General features: G+C 43.3%; 2 non-coding genes across 2 annotated transcripts; one reads left to right on the top strand and one right to left on the bottom strand.

Annotated features, from left to right (window-relative positions):
- Positions 1–4,385: 4,385 nt before the first annotated feature.
- Positions 4,386–4,492, top strand: LOC147947535 (small nucleolar RNA R71). The gene has a single exon (XR_015595598.1). It is a non-coding gene; the product is annotated as a small nucleolar RNA R71 (small nucleolar RNA).
- A 3,182-nt stretch (positions 4,493–7,674) lies between these two features.
- Positions 7,675–7,781, bottom strand: LOC147947534 (small nucleolar RNA R71). Its single transcript, XR_015595611.1, has one exon. It is a non-coding gene; the product is annotated as a small nucleolar RNA R71 (small nucleolar RNA).
- Between the last annotated feature and the right edge of the window lie 1,906 nt (positions 7,782–9,687).

The following is a 9,687-nucleotide window of genomic DNA, read 5'->3' as shown; positions in this document are numbered from 1 at the left end:
AGAACTGCTGGTAGAGTGCTGGATCCATGAAGTACTGGGGTGGGATGGGAGGGTAACCTTGATATCCTGGATAAGCAGCTGGAGGTGGGAAAACATAGGTTTATCTGGGCAGCTGAAGGGTACTTAGCCATGTTGGTCACCTTCTTCTTCAGCTTATCAAACCTCTTCCCATGCCATTTGTTCCATTTTTGCAGAAGGGTTAATCTCTTGGTAGCCTCCCTCACTCCTCTACTATCTCTTGGGTTGAGCTCATAATCCTCAAAGTAAAATTGCTCCTCCCCATCAGCCATTTGCACATCTCCAGCTTCATCAACTCTAAGTTGAACTATCCCATCAAACAAATGCTCCTCAGCTGGCCAAAAATCAATGTTGGCTCCTTCTTGAATGGTGGTGAGCTCTTGGTTAGGCAAAATCAGTTGCTTTTTCCCAAGTGTTGGAAGTTCAAAGTTGAAAATGTGATTCCCTTGATGCAGCTCCTTGGCTAGGATGAGAGCAGAAGTGAGGTAGCTAGAGTCAATCCATCTTGGTGAAACCCTTTCTCCTCTAAGTGGAACCTTAGCAGCTTGAAGGATTGGAGTAATGATGCCTCCAATGGTTAGTGCTCCTCTTGATCCTTTATTCTCCAACTTGCCTACCCAACTTCTCAAGTAAACAATGTGATCAATGAGCACCATTGCTAGGTCAGTCTCCACAGTGCTCCCAAGAATGATGGTGCCATTCCTTGCTTGAAAGATGACTTCATTGAGAGCCAAATCAATCATCTTTAGCTCTCCCTCATTAATATTCCCAGTTTCCTTCCTAGCAAAGAAGGTGTTGGCAAGAGCTTTGTGGAAGTACCTTAGGACTGGGCTCCTTATCCTTGAACTCTTGGAATTGGAGGATGAGTAGTATTTGTTGTCCCCAATGGTTTCCCACACAGCATAGAGCTCTTCTCTTGGAATCATCAAACTCCTATTGCTCCCAACCTCAAAACCAAACACATTGGCTATCTTCTTCATTGAGAGTTCATACCTTTTCCCCTTGATTGTGAAATCAATGTGGCCAGCTCCAAACTCAGCATCCTTCCTTGCATATGTATGCAGCTTGACTGTGGCCAGAAACTCACAACTCTCTTCTTTGTAGCCCTCCATGCAAAGCCCCATAAACTTGGTTAGGTTGCTCTTCTCAAAGAGGTACTCCACATCTTCACCAATGGCTAGCTTCTCCATGGTTTCCTTGTGTGGATATCTTGTCCCTAAGAACTCCATTCTCATGAAAGCATCATAGAGTTGCCTCTTTGACAACCCATAGGACTCAGCTTCTCCATCATCATCTATCTCTTCTTTTTCACTTTCTTCCTCACTCTCATTCTCACTCTCCTCTTGTTCAACCTCAACTGCTGGCCTCTTCCCTTTGGCCTTGTGTCTCCTCATGAACTCATTGAGAGTTGACTCCCTTTCCTCTTCACTCTCAGTCCTCTCAGGATCTTCCTCAACTCTCTCTCTCCTTGGACGCGGCATCTGGCTCGACCGGCTGCTCGAACCACCACTCGGCCGAGTGCATGATCGAGTGGGGCGTCGAGTGGCCCTTCCAGCTTCTCCTCTTGATTCAAGGCTAGCATCATGACGTTCCATGGAGGTTGCAGCGGTTTGTTGAGACTTCCTAGTGATTCTTGAAGACATTTTTCAAATAGAACTGAAGGGAATAGACTCAAAGCTCAAAGTTAATAGGTTAGTGAACCAAAAACTTGAAAGAACTAAGCTTGAGCAAAAGATAAGCTAAGAGAGAGATTTTAAAACTTGAATTCAATGGTTTTGAGCAAATGAGAGAATGTGAGAGGTATAATTTCGTGCAAAGTCTATATAAAGAAGCTAAGGGGACAAAGAGACAAGGGTGGAGCGTCCATACCATTCAAATTTGAAATGGGAATCTTTGACCTGCTTTTTGCTGCCACTCGACCCCACACTCGACTGTACACGGTCGAGCACCTTGACCAAATTTTGAAATTTCAAAATTTTTCTTCTTGTTCTTCCCTCCACTCGATCGTTCTAATGACTTGAAGATCAAATGGGCCTCAATTCCTTTCCAGCTCGGTCGAGTACCTCTCGTGGGTAGGTCGAGTGGGCTTGCGAGTCTCCTTCTCCAAGTCTAAACCTCTCCTTACCCAACTACATTCTCACCTAAAGGCCTGTCCAACACAAACAAAAAAGAAAACACATCAAAACTACAAGGAAAATAAACCATATTTACAAAGGATACCTTAGGGACTTCCTCCCTAGTGAGCTTGTTTAAAGTCACTAAGCTTGACTTTGGTGTCCTTTTTAGACTTGGTTTAGATACCAAGGAGGTGATGAAATCCTCCCTGGAACCTCTTGATCACTGTGAAGTTGATCCTTGATCACCTCACCCTTAACACACAAACCATGTTTCTTCTTGATTTTGAGCCTTGGTCTTGCCTTCCTTAAGGACCTCTTGTTCAGCTTAACTTGAAGATCCTCAACCATACTAGTCAACTCTTGAACTGACCTCTTAAGCTTTTCCACAGAATCATCTTGAAAGGAGAGCTTAGCCTTTGGAGTTGCTTCACCACTTGAACCTTCTTGACCTCCTTTGTCCTTGATAGTAAAAGGTTGATCATCAATGGTAGGAAGGTTGGTTGGGTTATAGATGTTAAACTTCATGGCTATATCTTCAGCAATGTTCAAGGTCACAAGACCCTCTTTGACATCAATAACTCTCCAACTGTGGCTAGGAATGGCCTTCCAAGAATGATTGGATCTTCAGGTTCCTTGTCCATCTCCAACACCACAAAATCAGTGTGAACCCTTGCCTTCCCTATCTTGACTGGGACATTCTCCAACCTTCCAACTATCTCCTTGTTTGACCCATCAGCTAAACAAATATGAAGGTTGGTGGACTTGAAATCAGTTCTCCCAAGCTTTTGTGCTATGGAGTATGGCATTACACTTGTTGAAGCTCCCAAATCACAAAGGCATTGGTTGTAGTGAAGATAGCTAAGTGTGCAAGGCAGATAGAATGGACCTGGATCCTTAAGCTTGATTGGAATGATAACTCCTCCAAGGTCCTCAAGATCCTTCTCATCTTGAGCTTCAACCTTCTTCTTTGACAAATCAAGCAAAAAGTCTTTGTAGAGAGGATATGGATCATACTGTTCCAAGGCAGGTCCTCTCTCTTCTTCTTGGTAAGCAATGGTGATCTCTTGTATGGCCAACACTTCCTCAACCACAGATTCTTCCTTTAAAACCCTCTCTTCTTCTTGTTGCTTAGCCATCATCTCCTTTCTCTCAATGATTTCCCTAAGCTCCTTAATCTTTTGTGCTTTGAAACGTCCTAGGAATGGAAGAGGTGGCTTGTAAGCAGGAGGAGTGTACTTAGCAGGCTTGACAGCTTCTGAGTCTGCAACTCGATCGACCACTCGAGCATGCGCTCGATCGAGTGGCTGTTCGAGTACTTGGTCGAGCCAGATGCCGGACTCCAGTTGCTTTGCACAAACGTCACTTGGGGCTTCAGTAACTAATGAATTCCCCCAAACTTGGACTTCACTGTCCTCAGTGACTTCCCCATCAGAGATATGAATGGCTTTTGCAGTGAACTCCCTTGGATTTTGAACAGCTTTTCCAGGGAGTTGGTTGGGTTTAGGAGCTGAAGTAGAGGCAATGTTACTCTCCATATACTTCATTCTGGAGTTGAGACCTTCAAACTTCATGTTCAGATCATTGTACTGTGATGTGAGCCTTTGATTCAACTCAGCAAACTGCTTGGCTTCCTCAATCTTGCCTTGTGTTTGCCCAATCAACAACTGTTGCATCATTGCTCTTAAGTCTTGTTCCTGGCCCTGGTTTGTCTGAAACCCTGGTGGGGGACACAATTGGGGCTGGAACACTTGATGTTGTTGCTTGGGGATGTAATTTTGTTGCTGTTGAGGTTGTTGAGGTGGATAGACCTGGTCTTGAGGGTTGGCCACATTGGTGCTCCTATAAGAGAGATTGTTGTTCTTGAAACCTCCTTGGTTGTAGCCTTTGGATCCACCCTGGTTTTGCATGTAGCACAACTCAGCAAATTCAGGCTCCCCCTCTTGAACTGGAGCTTCCTCTTCACCAATGAAGTGAATGGACTTGGATTGGCTGAGGAGGATCTTGTCAAGCTTCTCATTGACCATCTTCAAATCCTTCTTATACTTGTCCTCTTGATCAGTTGAGGAGCTCCTTATGGTCCTATCATAGTCCTCATTATAATTGCCATCAGATTGAGCAAGATTCTCAACTAATTCCCATCCTTCTTCCACATTCTTGTTGAGGAAATTGCCATTAGAGGCTGTGTCAAGAAGCATTCTTATCTTGGGAAGCACTCCTCTATACAAGGTGCTTAGAAGTGACTCATTGCTGAAGCCATGGTGAGGACACTGAGTTTGGAATCCTTTAAACCTCTCCCAAGCTTCACAAAAGCTCTCATTATTCCTTTGAGCAAACCCAGAAATCTCATTCCTCAGCCTAGCAGTCCTTGCATTGGAGAAGAACTTGGCCAGAAAAGCTTTCTTGCATGCATCCCATGTGGTGATAGCTCCAGTAGGTAGAGTCTTCTCCCAATGGTGAGCTTTGTCTCCAAGAGAAAATGGGAAGAGCCTTAATTTGAATCCATCTTCACTCACTCCATTGATCTTTGTGAGGCCACATATTCTATCAAACTCATCAAGGTGATCTAGTGGATCCTCCATTGGCAACCCATGAAACTTGTTTGCTTGTATCATTGAGATCAATCCACTCATGATCTCAAAGTTATTGTTTGATACTGAAGGTGGCACAATTCCAGCCCTTTGGTTGTGGGTATTGGGTGCATCTCCTGCACCAATGTGCCTTGGTCTTTGCTCATGGATATTGCTCCATGATGTCTTGACCTTGTTGTTGTTGAACTACTCTTCCTTGCTTATGTCTCAAACCCTTTTGTAGCCTGTGGATGTTGTCAATAGGCTGTTGAAGACAATCTTTGCCTTTTGACCTTGTGTGCATCAACAAAATCTAGTACAAACTCGAACAGGGACACGGTCGAGCGCAGGCTCGAGTGGGTGGTTGAGTCATGATGTTCATATATTTTACCTTGTTTTCCCTTAGTTTATTCACAACTTTTTCATCTTTTGCTATCCATTTAGGCCATTACTGTGTAGCTTTAGGACTAATCATGCATTAGAGTATAGTTGCATTGCATTTGCATCTTTTCATGCATAAACAGATGATTTTGGGGCTTAAGGAGCATAGAAGCAATGCTGAGGAGAAGTGAAGCTGTCCTGAGGAGAAAACAAGAGAGTCAAGGCTGTAGAATCAAGGTCCGGAGTCCAACTCGACCGCACCACTCGACCACCACTCGACCGTGTGCTAAGGAGGACTCGACCGAGTGGAGAATGCACGAGAGAAGCCAGCTCGACCAGCCACTCGACTGAGCACTGGTCGAGTTGACCGAGCCGTTGACCACTTTGACTTTTTGCATTTTTTAGGGCTTCCACCTCACCTCCTATATAAGGCCCTTGTACTTGCAGCCACAAAAAGAATCCAGCTTTCTAGAGAGTCTAAAACCTAGTTTTTACCTTTTTTAGATATTATTCGTTTTGCACTTTTATTTTATTTTTAGATCTTGTACTTGTTTGAGAGAGAAAGACTAGATTCTTATATTTTGTTTGTTTCATAACTTTCAAAGTAATAAGATTTCAAGTTTATTTCCTTCATCAATATTGTAGATCTCTGTTTCATATTTCTAATGATGCAAGTTTCATTATTTTCTGGGTTTTTGACATATTTCACCATGTGTTCTTGTGAGTAGTTTGCTTAGGACCTTGAGGATGGGTTAGGCTGGGTTGATCTTGTGGTTTGTTTGATTTGGTCAAGCTTGATTGTTGTAGATCTCTTCTAGGCTAGATGATCTTAATGCTGATCCTATATCTGAGAGGGTAGGGTTTGATTTCAAGCATCTTAGCATCACACCAATGTCTAAGGAGCATAGATAAGGCTAGATCTAGAGCTTACCGTTAGGCTTGCTAAGAGATTAGGAGTCTTGTTTGGTTTGAGATGTATTGCTTAATGCCTGCTTGTGTAAATTCTTTTCTTTGTGAGAACAAGTCTAGAATTGCATAGGTTTGATTGTTTCTTGCCATGAGAGTGGATTAAACATGTATTAGAATAGTATGTCTAGAGATCAGCTTAATGTTTGCTTGAGATTTGTTGACCAAGTTAGATAACCACAATGATTAGCTCAGCCCATGAATCCCTCCTCAAGGCCTTCTTTGTTTATTGAAATATTAGTCTAAATATCATTGCTTGCTTGGTGTTTGATTGGTTTTAGCATTGCTCTGTTTTTCTTGTGTTGCTCTGTTTTCACGTTTAAGTCTAGCTCGACCACCCACTCGACCTACACTCGGTCGAGTGCTGCTCGAGTTCATCCCCAGAACTTGTGTTTTTGATTTGTAATTGTCTTGTTTCATTCCTGTTTCATTTCCATTGCATTCACGTAGTTTCCTGTTCATTACTTGTCTTGCATTAGTTCATTAGCATAGTTTCTATCTTTGTTCTAGTTTCATTATAGCTTCAAGTTGTTTGTTCTGTTTGCATTTAGTATCCTGTTCTAGTTGTTTTTACCTTCTGCATTTCATATCTCATTTTAGGATTGTTAGTGACAAACAATCTTTACAATTGGCTTGACTTAGACTCATATGCACATCTTAATTGTTCACAATCACTCAGATAGGATTGACACCTCTTATACTGCAACTGCATAAGGGGAATTGAAACACCCTGACTTCTATTCATTCCATACATCATCATTCCATACATCATTCATTCATACACCACAAAGAAAAACCAGTTTCAATTTGGCGCCGTTGCCCATTTGAGTGTGTTTTGTGACATTTAGGATCCCTATTAGTCTAAGATTAAGTTCGTTTTACACACTTGTGCAGTTACTGAACTCGAATCTTCCTTTGCTTGGCTGTTTTGTGTTTCAGGTACCCACTCGACCACCTACTCGACCACCACTCGACCGAGCTGTGATCGAGCACTTGATCGAGCCAGCAGCCGGATCCAATTAGCCATAACTTCCCAGTCGACTCGACCACCCACTCGAGCCTGCGCTCGACCATGTACCTGTTCGAGTCCGTAGTAGAGTTTGTTGATGCACACAAGGTCAAAAGGCAAAGATAGTCTTCAACAGCCTATTGACAACATCCACAGGCTACAAAAGGGTTTGAGACATAAGTAAGGAAGAGTAGTTCAACAACAACAAGGTCAAGACATCATGGAGCAACAAGCTATCCATGAGCAAAGACCAAGGCACATTGGTGCAGGAGATGCACCCAATACTCACAACCAAAGGGCTGGAATTGTGCCACCTTCAGTAGCAAACAATAACTTTGAGATCAAGAGTGGATTGATCTCAATGATACAAGCAAACAAGTTTCATGGGTTGCCAATGGAGGATCCACTAGATCACCTTGATGAGTTTGACAGAATATGTGGACTCACTAAGATCAATGGAGTGAGTGAAGATGGATTCAAATTAAGACTCTTCCCATTTTCTCTTGGAGACAAAGCTCACCTTTGGGAGAAGACTCTACCTACTGGAGCTATCACCACATGGGATGCATGCAAGAAAGCTTTTCTGGCCAAGTTCTTCTCCAATGCAAGGACTGCTAGGCTGAGGAATAAGATTTCTGGGTTTGCTCAAAGGAATAATGAGAGCTTTTGTGAAGCTTGGGAGAGGTTTAAAGGATTCCAAACTCAGTGTCCTCACCATGGTTTCAGCAATGAGTCACTTCTAAGCACCTTGTATAGAGGAGTGCTTCCCAAGATAAGAATGCTTCTTGACACAGCCTCTAATGGCAACTTCCTCAACAAGAATGTGGAAGAAGGATGGGAGTTAGTTGAGAATCTTGCTCAATCTGATGGCAATTATAATGAGGACTATGATAGGGCCATAAGGAGCTCCTCAACTGATCAAGAGGACAAGTATAAGAAGGATTTGAAGATGGTCAATGAGAAGCTTGACAAGATCCTCCTCAGCCAATCCAAGTCCATTCACTTCATAGGTGAAGAGGAAGCTCCAGTTCAAGAGGGGGAGCCTGAATTTGCTGAGTTGTGCTACATGCAGAACCAGGGAGGATTCAAAGGCTACAACCAAGGAGGTTTCAAGACCAACAATAATCTCTCTTATAGGAGCACCAATGTGGCCAACCCTCAAGACCAGGTCTATCCACCTCCTCAACCTCAACAGCAACAAAACTACATCCCCAAGCAGCAATACCAAGTGTTCCAGCCCCAATTGTGTCCCCCACCAGGGTTTCAGACTAACCAAGGCCAGGAACAAGACTTAAGAGCAATGATGCAACAGTTGTTGATTGGGCAAACACAAGGCAAGATTGAGGAAGCCAAGCAGTTTGCTGAGTTGAATCAAAGGCTCACATCACAGTACAATGATCTGAACATGAAGTTTGAAGGTCTCAACTCCAGAATGAAGTATATGGAGAGTAACATTGCCTCTACTTCAGCTCCTAAACCCAACCAACTCCCTGGAAAAGCTGTTCAAAATCCAAGGGAGTTCACTGCAAAAGCCATTCATATCTCTGATGGGGAAGTCACTGAGGACAGTGAAGTCCAAGTTTGGGGGAATTCATTAGTTACTGAAGCCCCAAGTGACGTTTGTGCAAAGCAACTGGAGTCCGGCATCTGGCTCGACCAAGTACTCGAACAGCCACTCGATCGAGCGCATGCTCGAGTGGTCGATCGAGTTGCAGACTCAGAAGCTGTCAAGCCTGCTAAGTACACTCCTCCTGCTTACAAGCCACCTCTTCCATTCCCAGGACGTTTCAAAGCACAAAAGATTAAGGAGCTTAGGGAAATCATTGAGAGAAAGGAGATGATGGCTAAGCAACAAGAGGAAGAGAAGGCTTTGAAGGAAGTGGTTGTGATTGAAGAAGCTGTGGTTGAGGAAGTGTTGGCCATACAAGAGATCACCATTGCTTACCAAGAAGAAGAGAGTGGACCTGCCTTGGAACAGTATGATCCATATCCCCTCTACAAAGACATTTTGCTTGATTTATCAAAGAAGAAGGTTGAAGCTCAAGATGAGAAGGATCTTGAGGACCTTGGAGGAGTTATCATTCCAATCAAGCTTAAGGATCCAGGTCCATTCTATCTGCCTTGCACACTTAGCTATCTTCACTACAACCAATGCCTTTGTGACTTGGGAGCTTCAACAAGTGTGATGCCATACTCCATAGCACAAAAGCTTGGGAGAACTGATTTCAAGTCCACCAACCTTCATATATGTTTAGCTGATGGGTCAAACAAAGAAATAGTTGGAAGGTTGGAGAATGTCCCAGTCAAGATAGGGAAGGCAAGTGTTCACACTGATTTTGTGGTGTTGGAGATGGACAAGGAACCTGAAGATCCAATCATTCTTGGAAGGCCATTCCTAGCCACTGTTGGAGCAGTTATTGATGTCAAAGAGGGTCTTGTGACCTTGAACATTGCTGAAGATATAGCCATGAAGTTCAACATCCATAACCCAACCAACCTTCCTACCATTGATGATCAACCTTTTACTATCAAGGACAAAGGAGGTCAAGAAGGTTCAAGTGGTGAAGCAACTCCAAAGGCTAAGCTCTCCTTTCAAGATGATTCTGTGGAAAAGCTTAAGAGGTCAGTT

This window comes from Camelina sativa, chromosome 3 (genome assembly GCF_030686135.1).
Source record: "Camelina sativa cultivar CO46 ecotype springtype chromosome 3, ASM3068613v1".
NCBI lineage: Eukaryota > Viridiplantae > Streptophyta > Magnoliopsida > Brassicales > Brassicaceae > Camelina > Camelina sativa.
Note: the sequence above shows the minus strand (reverse complement) of the source record. Positions and strands in the feature narration are given on the sequence as shown.